The sequence below is a fragment of the Nicotiana attenuata genome, unplaced genomic scaffold, assembly GCF_001879085.1.
Source record: "Nicotiana attenuata strain UT unplaced genomic scaffold, NIATTr2, whole genome shotgun sequence".
Taxonomy (NCBI): domain Eukaryota; kingdom Viridiplantae; phylum Streptophyta; class Magnoliopsida; order Solanales; family Solanaceae; genus Nicotiana; species Nicotiana attenuata.
The window spans coordinates 58,786-78,380 of NW_017673176.1; positions in this window are offsets into that span (position 1 = coordinate 58,786).

Consider the following 19,595-nt stretch of genomic DNA (forward strand, 5'->3'; position numbering starts at 1 on the left):
TATACTTTAACCCGGCTTCTGTTACAATAAGTGTTGCATGTTTTATTATTTGACATCATGCCTGCAAAGTTTCTGAAATCAGTGTTTAACAACTAGATATCTTGCCTATAAGGAATGTCACCAAAAATTCTGCCTAAACTAGTTTAAATAAATCAATCCAGTCCACGTTCAGTCACTTCGAAACTGGTTTAATTAATGTTTTATTTTCCTTGAAACGAATTCTTTCAAAAACTGCTTTAATCTATCACTAGACAGTATGCCTATAGGGATTAAAAGGTCCGTTTTTTAAACCTGCCTTGTTTCACTATATAAAATGTAGTCATCTGTATGTCGCATATAGGCAAGCCTATAGGACGTTTTTCAAACATTGCAACGTTAAAACCGTTTCTGTGACTTAATGTTCTTCGGGTTTAACAGGCTTTTAAAAAATCAGTAGGCAATTGACAGGGCTTTACTTCTGAGTTTATAAAAATAAGCTGATTGTCTCCAGTATATTCATTTAGACATCCTGCCTTAGGATACTGTTTAACAAAAAGGCCTTTATTTGTGTTTGAGTCATGCTGTTTATATGCTTTACTTGTAGAGGTAAACTGCGCCTCTTATTTGTTCCTTCCTGTTCTTGTTTGGTAAGAGTCCTATGTGTTATTGCTTGTCCCCTTAGTATTTTCACCTTTTAAACCTTAGGGGTCTGTCTAGAACCACCTATAGGTAGAGGTCCTAAATCCCTCCAGGACCATTAAGAAAGGACATATAGTAGCATGCAATAGAGATCACTGAACAACTAAGGGGATGGGAAGGGTAGATATGGATATGATGACTGGTGCGCTAATGCCACTCGTAGCCCCTTTCTAAGGAGTGATTACCGGGCATTGTACTGATGTGATCCTATAGGCTAACCAACCTAGGACCCCTCCCTCTCCCAAATTCTCTTTACTTGGAAACTTTACTTTCCCTTTTTACGCACACAACTTGTTTAAATTCTTGTCTTATTATATGAGTTATACAATGCCCAACATGTTCTACTTGCAATTATTTGCTTCAATTGTTTGTTTTGTTAATGGACTAATTCGTAAGTATGAGTTCGGCCGGGACCCACAGTTGTGGACCAAGAGGGGTGCCTAACACCTTCCCCTCGAGGTTATTTCGATCCCTGACCCTAATCTCTAGTAATGCAAACCAATCTAAGAGTTAATCGCTCTAGGTGCCCTAACGTACCATAATCCGTTAGGTGGCGACTCTTCAAATACCCAATTCCCAAAAGGAAATGAGTTATGTCGAAACCCGGACTTCTCCCCGCGAAGAGGGAAAAAAGGGGGCGCAGCAGCCACGCTGACCGGGAGGGTGATTTCCCCTTTCGTTGTCTCGCTCGCCATGTTGAATCCGTTGAGGACTCGAGAAGCGAGCACGATTTGGTCGAGCTGTCCAAGCTGCTCCACCACCCTCGACCTGATAATGTTGGCCGAGCTACCTGGATCCACAAGTGTTTAATTTGAAATTTATTCACAAGAAAAGAATTACCAGTGTGTCGTTATGAGGCTGAGATAGGGTTTCGATGTCCTCGTTGCTGAATGTGAGAGCGTCCTCGGTATGTAACCTCTAGTTTGCTTTTCCCTTGTGATGGATATTTGTGTTCGTTTGACAATGGGTTCCTGTGGGATGTTGACTCCCCCAACAATCATGTGGATTTCATGTTGTGGTTCTTCTGTTTCATTTTTCCTGTTCGCCTCTCTTTCCCGAAATTGATTTTTGGCTCGGTCGTTGAGGAACTCTCGGAGGTGCCCTTTGTTAAGTAGTCAGGCTACTTCTTCTCGGAGCTGTCTGCAATCTTCGGTCTTATGACCGTGTGTGCCGTGAAATTCGCACGTCAGGTTGGGATTCTTTTGCGACGGACCTGATAGTCCGGGTTTTGGCCACCTGGTGTCTCTGATTTTATCTATGGACTGATACGATGTCCGAAACATCAACGTTAAAGTTGTACTCACATAAGCGGGGTGCCTCCGTCGGCCATGAGTATCTGCCGGGTCCGGCTCTGCTCACGAGTCCCCGAGGATTCTGACCCCGATCTGCCCTTCGGTCATTTTGGGGTATGTAACGCCTTAGGGCGTTTCTTCAATCTTCGGTATACGGTTGGTACCTTTCCTTATTTGGCCTTGGTTCCTTTGCCAAGGGCCTGCTAGGATATACTGAGCCCGAGGGGGCTCCTAGTTGGTCGTCCTCGACCCTAATATTTGACTGATACTGGTTATGGACATCTGACCAAGTCACGGCGGGATATTCAACCAAGTTCTGCTTCAGCTGCTTCGAAGCTACTGAGCTTCGTTCATTTAAACCTTGAGTGAAGGACTGTACTGCCCAGTCATCGGAGACTGGTGGTAATTCCATTCGCTCCATTTGAAAGCGAGATACAAACTCCTACAACATCTCGTTTTCCCTCTGTTTGATTTTGAAGACGTCGGATGTCCTTGTAGCGACCTTGATGGCACCGGCATGTGCCATTATAAAAGAATTCGCCAGCATGGCAAACGAGTCTATCGAATTTGGGGCTAGGTTGTGATACCACATCATGGCCCCTTTTGAAAGTGTTTCTTCGAACTTTTTTAGCAGGACAGATTCAATCTCGTCGTCCTTCAAGTCATTGCCCTTCACCGCACAAGTGTAAGCAGTGACGTGCTCGTTGGGGTACGAGGTTCCGTTGTACTTCGGAAGATCGGGCATTCTGAATTTCTTTGGGATGGGCTTTGGAGCAGCATTTTGCGGGAATGGCTTTTATATGAATTTCTTTGAATCTACGCCCTTCAGGATCGGGGGTGCGCCCGGAATTTGATCGACCCTTTAATTGTAGGTCTCTACCTTTTTGTCATTGGCTTCTATCTTCTTTTTGCCCGATTCGATCCTCTTCGTGAGGTGCTCGAGCTTCTTTATGATAGCGGGGTCGACTGCTGACCTGTTGTTGCTTGATCTTTCTGGTACTTGTTCGTCTCAAGAAGCCATTTCCGGTGCTGCTATGCTCGGAGTTTTATGGTGGCTTTGCAGTTGAGAAATCGCCAGCTGTTGTGCTTGCAACATCTCAAAAATGATGTGAAGGCTAACCTCTCGTTCCTCCCGAGCTGGGGTTTTCTAAGCTTCTTGTTGGTTTTCTTGGCGTATACTCCTGTTAGTGTGGGAGCTTATATCGACGTGCTGGGCATTGCGCGAAACCACGTCTGCGCGAATTGGTTCTGGTGCATCCTCAGGGTTTTGCGGTGGTACACCGATGCCTGGAACAGCTACACCATTCTCTCCATGGTCCTCAGGACCGTTGTTCTCATGTGCATTCACTGAGTTAGACATTTTGACCTGAAATCAAAGATTCTTGGACAAGAAAAAGTGTGAAAGACAACTTGCGTTATTCACTAAACCAGCACGAAAACAATCACTATTATTTTTAGCCCCACGGTGGGCGTCAAACTGTTTACCTTGAAAATGGTAATTACAATTAGATTTGATTTTGTGGTTCTAAAAATACGTGATTTATTTTTATGCTAGTTGTTAGGCAGTAGATGCTAAGTGTGAGACTAGAAAATAAGATAAGAGCTTGAAGATAGCGTGACAAGCAAACCGAGTGGCCGAGAGTCGGGGTCTCGAGCTAGCCTATACAGGGCCTCGAGGTCAAGCTAAAGGGTTGGACTGTGTATAACCGATGAAGGACTAACAGTTCTAAGAGCTTTGATGAGGGCTCTTTATGATCAATGATGAGTAATAAATGAAGAACAATTGATGAAACACAATAAATGTAAACAATGTAATAAATATGAGCAATAAAATCAAGGGAGAATATGTTTAAGTTAGAGAGCAGAGAATGTTCTTTTTCTTGTATTCAATATCATGTGTGCAAAAAATGACAAGGATCCCCTTTATATAGGAGGGAGAATCCCATCACAGTACAGATGTATTTATTACAAAGATATGAGGCCGGTATAGCCATTTATTACAAAGATCAACGGCTGGTACAGCCATTTAATTTCACGGTACGGACTTGTACTATTCTTGTAGACCTGGTCAGCTTTAACCACGTGCCTAGTGGGAATTCCCGCTTGTCCATGATAGCCACATATTTGCACTGCCCCGAGCCCCGGGGTCAAACTTCAAGCTATGCTTCGAGGCTTCCGAAAAGTAGGCTGCGAAATGCCATAACGATTATAAAATCGGACTCTCCGATTTAGCCGTGTACACAGTCGTAGGTGTCGCATTTGCGACCTGGGGTTCACAATTGCGAATCCCGCAAATGCGAAGACCCTTCCATCTCTGCTATCATTGCAATTGCGATGAATAGTTCACAATTGCGAACTTTGGACTTTGGCAATTGCGACAAAATTGATCGTAATTTCAAACTAACCCCATTCCAGCTTTTTTTTGCCAATGCAAACACTGTGTTTTTGGCTCCACTTCGCAATTGCGAACTCAGACCTCGCAATTGCGAGATCTGAGGCCTATGAAGAAACCCGCAATCTTAACATTTTTAACAACACTCCGCTAAGCATCCGAAACTCATCTGAGCCCTCGAGGATTCAAACCAAACATCCACATAAGTCTAAAAACATCATATAAACTCGCTCGCGCGATAATAACACAAAAATAACATCTAAAACTATGAATTGAACTCTAAAACGCATGGATTTCAAAGATATTTTCAAGAACTTCTATAATTTCAACTAAGCGTCCGAATCCTATCAAATTAGCTCCGTACAAAGCCAAATTTTGCAGATAAGTTCTAAATGCCATAATAGACCTATTCCAAGTCCCAAAGTTAAATTCCAAGCTCGATAGCTAAAAGTCAACCTACGGTCAACCTTTTCAACTTAAAATTGCCAAATTTCGGCAAATCGACATAAATCAACCTACGGACTTCCAAAATTAATTCCGGGTATCAAACCCAAGTCCGAAATCACAATATGAAGCTATCAAAACCATAAAAATACAGTTTTGGGTTCATTTTCACAAAAGTCAAAGTTTGGTTTACATTTTCAAATTTAAACTTCTATGTTAGAATTAAGGGTCCAAGTCAATCCGAAATCTTCCCGGAACGAAACTAACCAACCCCGCAATTTATAAAATTATAAACTCACATATGTGAAGCAATAAAAGGGGTAAGGGGCACAATTACACAAAATGACCAATCGGGTCGTTACAATATGCTTATTCCGCTGGGGCCCGCCGAGGTCATTTCTGCTGTTTAATTATTTTCTTAAACTGCAATTTTATACTCAGTCACATTCATCATTGCATATCACATCTTAGTCTCTCTTGACATTTATTGTTACATCATGTAATCATTGTTTGGGCTGATTGGCATGAGATTTTGTGAGCCTGAGAGTCTACAGAGATTGATGACTGAGTTTGGGCCTGAGGGCCGGATTGTGAGTGATATTTATGGGATCAGGATGCATGTCGTATCATGTTTTATTGATTCATGATGGGATCGTACTGCACGCCACAACAGGTTTTATAGATACATGATGGGATTATGCTGCATGCTGCAATAAGTTTTATTAGCGCTTGGGCAGGATCCGCCCCTCTGGAGTCTGACATACCAACAGTGTGTGCATGTACCGTACAATGCTGAGTAATTGAGATTGATGAGTGGGGAGTGTGAGACAGTAAGATTGAGTATTCTGAGAGTGTGAGTACATGAGTTTATCTGTGATGTATTATATGTAACATGCATATTTGACATATAGACATAAAGATGTAACATTCCTCATATCCGTTATATTTGGTATATTTTATTAGTGTTGAGCTTAAACTATTAAACTTGAAAGCATCTCAATATTTCTGTACTGTGTACGAATTGATTATGGGATTTCATTGAGTTATTACTATCATTTTCCCTGTTTTATCTATACTGTTATTATCTGGATTTGGATTGTTCCTTTCTGAGCTCGTCACTGCTTTCAGCCCATTTGTCCTGTTACTTATTGAGTATATAGGGTCGGTTGCACTCATACTATACTCTGCACTTTGTGTGCAGATCCAGGTACTTCTGGACCCGGTGGTTGCTAGACTCGGAGCAGTATCTGCTATGAGACATTTGAGGTAGCTGCTTTGATGCCCGCAAATCTCTACTCTCATTCTTTTCAATTTTATTCTATACTGTTCTATCTTTTAGACAGTTTTATTAGAGATTTAGACTGTATTGATACTTAGTAGCTCATGTACTCGGTGACACCCGGATTTTATATTTGAGTTGTAGTTATTCTTATCAGTTATTTATGAGATTTTTTGCTATTAAACTTATTACATCACGATTTCAATTTAAAATGCATAGTTATTTGTGATTGTCGGCTTGCCTAGTATTGTATAGGCTCCATCATGACATGTTGAGATTTGGGTCGTGATATATTTTAATTTGTAAAACTTGAAAATTCAATAAGAAATTATTTTGATCCACGTCTGGAATTGACTCCCACATTTGGAAATGGCTGTTTTTAAAGGTTTATTCATATAATCTTACATACTTACAATATAGATAGATTTCACAAATAAACAGGAAGAAAGATTAAAAAAACCACGATCACCTTCCAAACGTGGGCATCCTAATCTGACTCCATAACTTATCCACTTTCTCCATAACTATAAATAATATTTTATGGGGCTCCTCCTTTTAATTTTTTTTCCATTCCCTTTTTCTTTGGTCAGAATACAGAACTTTGTAATTATGTCTACAAAACTTCATGAGATCAGACATATTTCAAGCAATATGATGCAATGAAATTTGAAAGTTAGAGTAGTTCGAATGCGGAAAATCTCAAATTGCTGCAAGACTGAAATACCATATTCTATAAAGTTGATTTTACAAGATGCAAAGACAACATACTTATAATTGCTTTTATTTGTATTCTTCCTCTTCTATGCTGCTATGGTTCATAAATTTTTCAAAATTTTCAAATAGAAGAAATTTCACGTGAAACGATTTGTGTAGTACCTTTATTTCTCTTTCTGTTTCTCACGTTACTTTTGCAATTGTTTATTAGTTTCCAGCAATCCTCAAATAGATGAAACTATCTACTTGAAGTGATTATGTGTGTAGTCTTATTTCTATTTTTGTTTCTGAACGTCTGATTGACAATTAATTACTACTAATTTCCAGCAAAAGCAAATTATTACCAATATAATACATCCTAATAATCTATCTAAGAACCAAAATATCATGTTCCTCCTGAAACTGTTGCAAATTCTAAAAATATCCATATTCTAGCAAAAAATTTTACAATGTTTGTTGACAATCGTGTACAATCTATCTATAGAGAATATGAGAAGCATATTCATGTTATTGTGAAGAGTGTCAAAAGAGAAATTAAATATATGGCCAATTTTAGGACAAACCTCCAACTAATTTGAAGGTTCAAAAATAATTTAAAATAAAAATTTACAAATATGCTAATGCAGTTTAACATCCGAGTCCCATGTTCTTGTGCGCTTTATTTTTATTTATTAAAAGAAGTTCACAAAGCTTATAACTTGCAGATGTTTGTTGTGCGTTTTGTTTTTGTTTAGAGAAGTTCACAAAGTTTAAAACTTCCAATTCAGTTTACATCTACCTTGAGTCCCACGTTTGTTGGGATATTTCTTTTAATTGTTAAATTTGAAAAGTCAATAAAAAGAATTATTTTTATCCACGTCTGGAATTGACTTCCACATTTGAAATTGGCCATTTTTAGTGTTTTATTCATATAATCTTACATACTTTACTTTATAGATAGATTTCACAAATAAATAGGAAGAAGTTTTTTTAAAACAAAGCCACGATTATCTTCCCAAACGTGGGCATCCTAACCTAACTCCATAACTTATCCACTTTCTCCAAAAGTATATATAATGTTTTATGCGGCTCCTCCTTTTAATTTCTTTTCCATTCCATTTTTTCTTTGGTCAAAATATAGAACTTTGCAAATATGGCTACAAAACTACTTGAGATCAGACAAATTTCTAGAAACTCGATGCAATGGAATTTGAAAGTTAGAGTAGTTCGAATGTGGGATGTCACGACCCTAAACTCAAATTTATCGTGATGGCGCCTATCAATAGTACTAGGCCAGCCGACTCCCACAATACTACCATAATTCATTAAAAGTTATGCCAAAAGACATCATGTTTAGCAGAATTTCATAAAAGAAAACAGGAGTTGAACTCAAAAGAAAGAGAAATACGGAAAATAAAGCCCTAAACATCGGGGTGTCACGGAGTCATGAGCAACTACTACAAAGTATTCTGATAATAACAAGACTAACATAGTCTAAGAAAAATCGAAAATACAACTACGGGGAAGATAGAGAAGAAGAAAGCAGGGCTGCGGTCGCCAGGAAGCTACCTTACTAACTCCAATGATCAGCAATAGAAAATATCAGCAGCCGCTACCGTGCCCAGAGATACCTGGATCTGCACACAAGGTGCAGGGGGTAACGTGAGTACACCAACTCAGTAAGTAACGAGTCCAAACTATGGACTGAATGGTACTGATGAACTTAACCTCCATAAAGTAATAGAAACAACGTACAGAAACGTAGGCATGCTTTCAGTTAAATAGACAACTCAAATTAATAAGGTAAGTACAGTTCTGAACAATTTAAAATATATAACTCAACTGCCTCTACATGCCAATGCACCAACTGTATGAAATGCACAGTGTACTTCCACTCTCAAGTGCTCAACCACCCGGTACTGGATATGGCCATCCGGCCCAGGGAAATCCATCCCGAAATATATACAACACTGACAGCAAGTCACTGAGTACCGAGGAAAAAAGGGAAATCCAACCCTGTGGAGAAATCTATCTCTAGGCATATATAAATACTCAACCACTCGGTACTGTATATGGCCATCTGGCCCAGGGAAATCCATCCCGGAACATACTCATCACTGACTATAAGTCACCCGGTATCGAGGAACAAGGATAATCCAACCATGCGGAGAAATCCATCTCCAGGTATGAATACTTCGGACAAATCCATGCCTAGGGAAATCCATCCCTCAATAACATCATACGCTCCTAATATGGGTGTGCAGACTCCGGAAGGGCTCTTACGGCCCAAGCGATATCATAATCAATATAACTGCTGCGGCGTGCAACTCGACCCCAAAACTGTCACTCATAATCAGGTTCTCAGCCTCACTTAGTCATCACTCTCCAGTCTCACTCACGGGCTCACAATGTCATAGAAACTAGCCCGGAAACAATGATATGCTATGCCAATAATAATTACTGAGACTGAGATATGATATGAAATGCATAAATACGACTGAGTACAAATAACAGTGAAATCAGTTATATGACAGCAAGGATCGACCATTAGGGTCCCAACAGTATCGGTGTGAAGCCCTAACATGATATCTAGCATGATTTATAGCTCAAATAATTTAGCACATAATGGAAATATGGATATCAACAAGAAAGAGTCATTAGACGGTGCCCTGGAATGAACCAGGTCACGATTCTCATAGTGCACGCCCGCACGCCCTTCACTTGGCATGTGCGTCCCCTCAATACCAACCACATAACATGTAGTTCGGGGTTTCGAACCCTCAGAACCAAGTTTGAAAGCGTTACTTACCTCAAACCAAGCCAAAATCCTACTCTGCGGTGCCTTTGCCTCTCAAATTGGCTTCCAAATGTCCCGAATCTAGCCACAAGCAATACAATATGATCGATGTAGGCTAAAGGAATCAATTCCACAAGAAAACATCAAATTCATAACCAAAATCCGAAATCGGCTCAAACCCGGCCCCCAGGCCCAAGTCTCGAAATTTGACAAAAGTAACAAAACCCGAAGGCTCTTTCACTCACGAGTCTAACCATACCAAATTTATCAAAATCCGACCTCATTTGGTCACTCAAATTCTCAAAATCCACTCTCCAATTTTCAAGCCCTAAATTCCCAAGTTTCTAGCATAAATTCCCAATTAGATGATGAACAAAGCCATAGATTCATCAAAATTTATACCACTATAGGTTAGAATCACTTACCCCAACGTTGCTCCTTGAAATCCTTCGAAAAATCGCCTCTCTCCCGAGTTCCTCAAACCCAAAGTAGAAAACGGAGAACAAAACCTCGAGCTGGGGTTTTCTTCCCAGCAAAACCGCACCTGCGATCCTATTTCCGCATCTGCGAAGCGGGCTCCGCTTCTGCGAACATTCATTAACAAGTCAGACTCCGTTTCTGCGATCACCTGACCGCATCTGCGGTCATCGCAAATGCGGGGACCAAGCCATACCTGCGATCCAGTGCGCACCTGCGCATCAAATCTGTTTCTACGAACTTTGCACCTGCGGTTCCCAATCCGTAGGTGTGGAAACACCAACAACAGCAGCTTCAGTTGCATTTGTCCAACTCAAAACTCTCTGATCATTACCCGAAATCACCACGAGGCCCTCAGGACCTCAACCAAATGTAACAACATATCCAACAACATCATACGAACTTTGTCAAACCTTTGAATCACTCAAAACAACATCAAAACACCAAATTACACTTGGATTCAAGCCTAAGAACATCTAAACTTCTGAATTCCACAAACGATGCTGAAACTCGCTAAACCATGTCCGAATGACCTCAAATTTTGTACACAAGTCAAAAATGACGCCACAAACCTATTCCAGCTTCCGGAATTCCGTTCGGACCCCGATATTGAAATTTCCACTGCCGACCAAAATCGCCAAAATTCTAACTTTTGCCAATTTAAGCCTAATTCTACCATGGGCCTCCAGATCACATTTCGGATGCACTCCCAAGTCAAAAATCACCTAACGAAGCTAACGGAACCATCAGAATTCAAATCCGAGATCGTTTATACATAAGTTAACTTTCGGTCAACTTTTTCAACTTAAGCCTTCACAAAAGAGACTAAGTGTCTCAATTTACTCCAAGCCCACTCCGGACCCGAACCAACTGACCCAGTAAGACATAATACAACTGAAGAACACAAATGAAGTAGAAAAATGGGGAAACGGGCTGTAACTCTCGAAAACGACCGACTGGGTCGTTACATGGGAATCCCAGATCGCTTCAAGCCTGAAGTAACATATTCTATAGAGTTGAGTTTACAAGATTCAAAGGTAACATACTTATAATTGCTTTATTTTTATTCTTCCTCTTCTCTGCTACTATGGTTCATAAGTTTTCCAAAATTTTCATGAAACGACCCGAACGGTCGTTTTACTTTCTAGATCCCTGTTCCCCTAATCAAGACTCCCCGTAGATGCTTTTACTATTTTATGACTTTCCGGGGGAGGGGGGGGGGTTAGTTCGGGTTTGGAAGGTTTGGGTTGAAATCGGAGCACTTAGTTCCTTAATATTGGCTTAAAAGGGTTAAGTTTGACTGGATGCAACATTTTGAGTAAACAACCCTGAGCCGGGATTTGACGGTCCCAATAGGTTCATATGATAATTTTGGATTTGGGCGTATGTTCGGCTCAGATTTCGGATAACCCAGGAGCGTTTCGGCACACAAGTTGAAATTTGGCGCATTAAAGGTTTTAGAGTTCTTTAAACTTGGTTTGAAGTAGGTTTTGGTGTTATCGATGTCCATTTGGGATTTCGAGCCTGGGGATAGTTTTTTATGATGATTTGTGACTTGCACGCAAAACTTTATGTCATTCCAAGTAGTCTAAGTATGATTCGGCGTGTTCGGGGAAAGATGGAAAAACTTGAAGTTCATTATCTGATTCAATTTGGTTTTGGGGTGAGATTCTTACTTTCGATGTTTTTTTTACGCGTTTCAGGAGTTTGAGCAGGTCCGTATCATGTTTTTGGACTTGTTGGTGCATTTGGACGGGGTCCCGAGTGGCTCGGGCGTGTTTCAGACCGCCCGGAGTTAAGTTGGAAATACCAGAATTTTTTGTTCTACTTTCCTTCTTTGCGAACATGGAAAAGTAATCGCATTCGCAGTGAAGGATTTGGGGACTTGGAGCTTTTGCTCTTCGCCGTGAATATAGTTCTGCGTTCGTAGAGGCTTGGAACCATTAGCCTTTGTGTTTGCAGTTGAAGGGCCGCGTTCGCGTAGAAGCATTGGCCTGGGCAACCCAGTTGCCTTACGCGTTCGCGAGTTGGGCCACACGTTCGCGTGTGTCCTCCTGCGTTCGCGTATTTGCATTTTCCATGGGTTCTTCAGTTATCCTTCGCGATCGCGTGAGCTTGGCCGCGATTGCGATTAAGGACCACTGGGCAGAAACATTTTTAAAACGGGACTTAGGCCATTTTTCTCTCATTTTTCATTTCCTTGGCCAATTTTGGAGCTCTTTGAAGAGGAGTTTTCACCTAGCTATTGGAGGTAAGTAATTCCTACCCAATGTAAGTTTAATACATAGATTGTGGGTAGATTTTAACATGTAAAATTATGGAAATTATGGGTTCAGTTGAAAAACCTAGGTTTTGACAAAAATGGGATTTAAGCACGAAAATGATTATGGAATTGGATGAAAAATTACATATTTGAGTTCGTGAGGCTATGGGTCATAACTTTCTTCGAAAATTTCTAGAATCCGGACACTTGGGCCGGGGAGGGGGGGTGAATTTTAGGAATCTTCCAAATTAGGTTGGGTAATCACTCTAATAGTTAAATTATGAACTTTTAAACATGTATTGATTAATATATATAACATTTGACTAGTTTTGGATTGTTCGACATCGAGTTGAGGCTTTAGAACGAATTTGTGAGCGGGAAAGTGAGCTTGGAGACGAGGTAAGTCTCTTGTCTAACCTTGTAAGAGGGAATTTACCCCATAGGTGTTTTAAATTACTATTTGCTTCTATTTGTGGGGGCTACATACGTACTAGGTGACGAGAGTCCGTGCATAGCTACTAATCATGCTAAGTCCGGGTAGTTTAGGGCCCAAATGATGAAATACTTGAGTAGTTTGCACTCTACTTGTTAATTTAAGTGCCGAATTCTTTATATTGATAAAGAATTCGTAAAGACCGAACTTCTCTTACTTTTAGTGTTGGCGGATTACTTGTCCGTCAATGAAAATTGTGCTTCCTTGTCTATAAACTTCGTGATACCTTTTAAATTGGATGTTCATAGAATATTCTCTCTTCTTGTGGAGCGGGCCGAACGCCTCAACAGTATAATAGATGCATATATGGTTCGTGCTGCTCAACCCTCGGCAGTGTACACCTTATTCTGGATCGGCCCGTACGATCTCCGCATAAATCGTGCGTGAATGTTTGGAGCCCGAATACCCTTGATATTATATTTATGACTTAAGAGGTTATAATTTATTTAGTGGCCCGAAACTGTTGAATTTAGTATTGTGTCAATGGGAGATCTTAATTGATTATTAGCTAAGGAACCATTTATTTATTGTTAGTTATTGTGTTATTATTATTATTATTATTATTATTATTATTATTATTATTATTATTATTATTATTATTATTATTATTATTATTATTATTGTTGTTGTTGTTGTTGTTGTTGTTGTTGTTGTTATTCATGTACTCCATGCTTATTAAAATTTCTGTATTATATTATTGGCCTGTAGTAAGTGTCGAAGTCGACCTCTCATCACTACTTCTTCGAGGTTAGACTGGATACTTACTTGGTACATGTTGTATATGTACTCACGCTACACTTCTACACTAATCGTGCAGGATCTGAGGCAGGTGCATTGTAACGACCCGACCGGTCGTTTTGAGCTTTTGCACTTCGCTCGCCAGTTCTCGGGCATGGCTAGCCCTGTGTGATGCATTGCGACTTATGTAAATCATCGGTTTTTGTTTTCAAGGTAATCGGAACGAATTTGGAAGAACGGTTCTCAGTTGAAGCTTAAAAATTTGGAAAGTTTTACCAAGTTTTGACTTGTTAGTATATGATCCCGGATCGGGATTTTTATGATTTGGTTAGCTCTGTTAGGTGATTTGGGACTTAGGAGCGTGATCGGAATGTATTTTAGAGGTCGGTGGAAGGTTTAGGCTTGAATTGGCGAAATTGAAATTTTGGCGTTTTTCGGTTGATAGGTGAGATTTTGATATAGGGGTCGGAATGGAATTCCGGTAGTTGCAGTAGGTTCGTTGTGCCAAATGTGACGTGTGTGCAAAATTTCAGGTCATTCAGACGAGGTTTGGTAGACTTTTTGATCAAAAGCGGAATTCGGATGTTTTTGGAACCTTAGGCTTGAATCCGATGTGATTTGGTTGATTCGATGTTGTTTGAGGTGTTTTGAAGATTAGTATAACTGTGGATAGTGGTATATGACTTGTTTGTGCTTTTGGTTGAGGTCCCGGGGGCCTCGGGGTGATTTCAGATGGTTGACAGAAGGTTGTGAGTTGGAATATGCAGCTGAAGTGCTAAGTTCCTGTCATAACCGCACCTACGGCTTGGACACTGCAGGTGCGGGCTCGCAAAAGCGCAATTAGGGTCACATATGCAGAAATGGGCAAGAGGCGCTGGAACTGGAGATGTGGAAGATTTAGCGCACCTGCAATAGCGCAGGTGCGGGAGTTTGATCGCAGGTGCGGTCTGGGCCGCTTAAGTGATTTGCGCAGAAGCGCACCTGGGACCGCAGGTGCGGGTCCGCAGGTGTGAGATTTTATACTGCAGAAGCGATTTTGCTAGGGGCAGATCATATAAATTAAGGCCTTCGCGATTTTGAGCTATTTTTCATCACTTTTCATACGGGATAGAGCTTGGGAGAGCCAATTTGAAGAGGCAATTCAAGAAGGTTTCGTTGAGGTAAGATTTTTGAACATAAAACTTGTTTCTATGGTGTTATTTCATGGACTAGGCTTGTAATTTATGGAAATTTGTGGTTGAAATTGAAGAAAACTAGGGCATGAAATTGGAGACCTAAAATTTGGGATTTGAGGGGTCATTTGTGGTTGGATTTTGGTAAATTTGGTATGTATGAACTCGTTAGAGGATAAGGATTCCATTGATGTTAATTTTGTCGGTCCGAGACGTGGGCCCGGGGGTCAGGTTTGGCTAATTGCGGGATTCTTGATGTAAATTGGTTATTTTCGAGTGGACTTTGTTCCCTTAGAATATTTGGATGGTATGGTACTATTTTTTGCTAGATTTGGAGCATCCAGAGGCCGATTCGAGAGGCAAAGGCATCACGGGCTAGAGTTGGACCGGATTGAGGTAAGTAATGATTGTAAATACTGTCCTGAGGATATGAAACCCCGGATTTCACATCGTTGTGCTACTTTGAGGTGACGCACACGCTAGATGACGAGCGTGTGGTCGTGCACCGTTGGATTGTGACTTGGTCCATCCTGTATGACTATTAAGTCGTGTATTTTACTTGAAAGCTATTTGATATTTTTATATTTTGGAAAGTATTATTGTGTTTGGGGCAGAATGTCGTGTCTGGGCCTTGTGCCGATTGTTTGGACCCTTAGGGGCTTTTACTACTGTTTTTCATCACTGTTTTGGTTTAACGTTTACACTCAGTCATGCTATGTTCTTACTGTTTTCGTAACTCGGTTTTTCTCAGTCCTTTTGATTTCATAAATGATTTTGAGCCGAGTACTTCTTTACTGTCAGCCCGAGGGGCTTGAGTGAGATCTGACTCAGTGAGGCCGAGGGCTTGTGTTATGAGGATATCATGGGATTGGGCTGCGCGCCGCAGCATATGGTACTGATTTGTGATATATGAGAGGCCGAGGGCCTAATTTATTATGCCACGAGGTTGCTTGTGATCGATATGAGGCCGAGAGCCTGTTTGATTATTCCACGAGATGGCTTGTTCTTGCACTTGGGCCGTAAGGGGCCCCTCCCGGAGTCTGTACACCCTCACTGAGCACGGGTACCCAGTGTGAGTGATGTGTTGTAGCCCGAGGGGCTGTTGTTGTTTCATATTGAAGCTCGAGGGGCTGTTCTTGATCTATGTTGCCCGAGGGGCAGTTCTTGATTCATGTTATGCCCGAGGGGCTGATTACGAGTGATTGTGAGGTAGCCCGAGGGGCTGGTTCTGTTGACATTATGCCCGAGGGGCGGTTTATGGTACATGTTTTGCCCGAGGGGCTGTTTACATTTCTATCATTTTTACTTACTGCTTTATCACTTGTTTGAAACTACTGAATGTTGTTTTAAAAGGTTTTACTGAAACTGAGCATGATTTATGAAGCAAACAATTTTTGTACTGTTTTGGAAATGTACTGCATTTGTTGTAGCGTTATGAGGTGGCTTACGTGTTTTCTTACTGCTCAGCTTTTATTTACTTTTATTACTTACTGAGTTGGCGTACTCACATTACTCCTTGCACCTTGTGTGCAGATTTAGGTATTTTTGAACTCGGTAGCGGGTGTTGATTGCTCAGCGGAAGAGTCATTGGAGTTAGCAAGGTAGCTGCCCGACGTTCGCAACACTGCTTTTCTCCCTCTTGTCTTCCTTAGACTGTGTTTAGTACATTTTTAGACTCATAGTTGTATTCAGACCTTAGTAGATGCTCGTGACTTGTGACACCCCAATGTCGGGCATGTGTATTTATTCCGCACTGTTCATTTTGACTTACATTATGAGATATTTTATTGATTAAAGGCTTAAAAATGAATTTTATTGATAAATGGTTAATTCAGGAGTTGTGTCGGCTGGCCTAGTTTCACGATTGGCGCCATCACGATCGGGTCGGTTTTAGGGTCGTGACATGCATCTGGCAGTCATTCCGGCACGCATCCCCGTTACCCTGAGGCTTAGTGGTGAGCTGCTTTCTGAGTCTGTTCTGTAGCACCAAAGTCTCTCTTTTGTATTTACTTTCTGTCTACTCTATGTTAGAAAGTAGCTTAGTGTTTTACATATTCTACTAGTTACCCATACACTTGTGAAACCAGGTCTTGGAAACCTGACACTTTATGCCTTTTGAATATTTATTTTACTGTATTTGCACTTTCATCAGTTTACGCTTAACTTTATTTTTTCTACTTCTTATTTCATAATAAATAAAATTCAACTACTTTGAAATTGTTAAAAAGAACAATCACATGGTTAGTTCACCGTTGGCTTGCCTAGCGGCGACATTGGGCGCCATCACGATCTATCGAAGAAATTGGGTCGTGACATTTCAAATAGATGAAAATTTCCACGTGAAACTATTTGCGTATTATCCTTATTTCTCTTTTGTTTCTAACGTTACTTTCACAATTGTTTATTAGTTTCCAGCGATCCTCAAATAGATGAAACTATCTACTTGAAATGATTATGTGGTGTAGTCTTATTTCTATTTCTGTTCTTGAATGTCGGATTGATAGTTGTTTACTAATTTCCAGCAAAAAAAATTATTACTAATATAATACATCCTAGTAATCTATCTAAGAAATAAAATATCATGTTCCTCCTAAAACTGCTGCAAATTCTAAAGATACGCATAGTCTGCCCAAATAATTTATTATGTTTGTTGACAATTGTTTAGTCTCAATAACTACTGCAACTGAAAATATGCATATTCTGCCCCAAAAATTTACAATGTTTGTTGACAATTATTTACTAATTTCCAGCATTAATAATTTATTACCAATCTAATACATCTTATTAATTAATATGATTTTCTAGGGTGATCATATACATGCCTCAATCGGGAAGTATGTTATTAAGTTCTTTAGGAATAAGATACAGGAACTCGACTTATATCGCATGACCTACTTTATTTTCGGAATAAATAATTTGAAGTTAAATACTACGACACACAAATCGAGGTTGACATTTACGTAGAGGAAAATAGTTGATGAAACTACTGATCCTGCATTTCATGTGGAAATCTTTAACTTACGTCCTTTTGACCAATTAATGAATCAACATGATGTCGATGAGGCAGAATTATTCAATAATTCTTCTTTTCCATTTCATTCTAATACTACGTTTCTTAAAATTGTGCGATTAACTCTTATATTTGTAGATGTCGTTGGTCAAGTTGTGACCTATGAAGTTGTTCGCACCTACAAGGAAGGAGACAACAAAAGTGTCTTTATTAATGTTGAATTAGAAGATGATCAGTAAGCCATTTACAAATAGAAACTATACTTTACAGTAAAACTAACTATTTTTGTCACGACCCAAAATCCACAGGTCGTGATGACACCTAACCCGACCCGTTAGGTCAGCCAATTAACAGTTAACACGATTCTAATAAATTAAATGTGATCAACATTTGATACATCTGGATTCCAAACAATGAACCAAGGACCGATAATACAAGACACGAGCTACTAAGACTAGATTATCGCCAAAACGGATATGAAATAAATTTAACCTCTGTTTGAAATGTACTTAGACAGAATTCAACTCTAAAAATACCCAGGGACAAGTGGTAGCCACATCCAGAAGGCACAAACATCTTCAGAGTCAGCTCCTGACATCACCCGCAGCTCCGCTCCAAAATCTGCACGCAAGGTGCAGAAGTATAGTATGAGTACAACCGACCCCATGTACTCAGTAAGTATCTTGTCTAACCTCGGTGAAGTAGTGATGAGGCTCAGTTAAAAAATACTCACTGATATATAACATGTGCAGAAGACTAGCAATAGAACAATACAAGAACATAACAGAATAGAGTACAAGGAAAGAACTATACGAAGCAGTAATGATTTCTTCCTCAATTTCACGACCAATCCTTTCCTTAGAGCGATGACCAGCAAATCACAGTAACAAATCTATAACTTTTGTAGTGTGAGAACTATACTCAAGACAACAAATCCAATGGCACGAAAACACCCTTCGTGCATTTATCTCATCCTCACCAAATATACGTGTAACAGTACCAACCAGGTGAAAGAAATAACAGTAATGACAAGGTAGGAAACATAGGAATGATGACATCAAATAGGAAAGAAGAATATAATTTCACGTAACTAGCATGGTAGAAGGCATAGATGTAGATATAACAAATAAGGGGGAAAAGCTTGATCTTTATAAGTAATAAGTAGAGGCATGAATGGCTAACATTATAGAAAGCTTACACTAAAGTGCAACAAACTAGATATGACATGGATGAAAATATAACAATAGGAAGTAGGCATTATATTTGCAAGCTAAACAAGAATAAGGCATGGGCAACAAAACAACAATTGAGAAAGAGAAAAAAGACATGACAATAACGAAAAGTCATATAGGAAACATAGGTACGACAATAACAGCTCAACGTAAAGGCATGAATGTATACACAAGGAAAAGATATCACAACATAATGCATGTCCGTCGTCCTCGCCTGCACGGAAACACCCTTCGTGCCATGAACTCGTGATAACATAAAAGCATGATAATATAAATGAAATGGAACGGCATCACCCTTCGTGCTTTACACTTTTATTCATGATAAACTATCTGAAATGGCACGACATCACCCTTCGTGCTTTACACTCTACCTCGCCAAGCATATGAAGATCAATGACAAACAAGGTAGGAAGCATAAACAACATCAAGGAGAGTGGTTAAACAAATATTCCAAATGAACCCTAATCACAACTTTCAAGCCAATAATAGTTCAATAAACCCTCAAGAACCTTATTATTCAAGTGTTTCAACAAATCTCAAGGATGATCTACAACACGAATACAAAATCTAATATCTCAAAAATAACGGTCGTAGTAATGTATTAGTGATTAAGCATAATGATGACCGAATTAGAC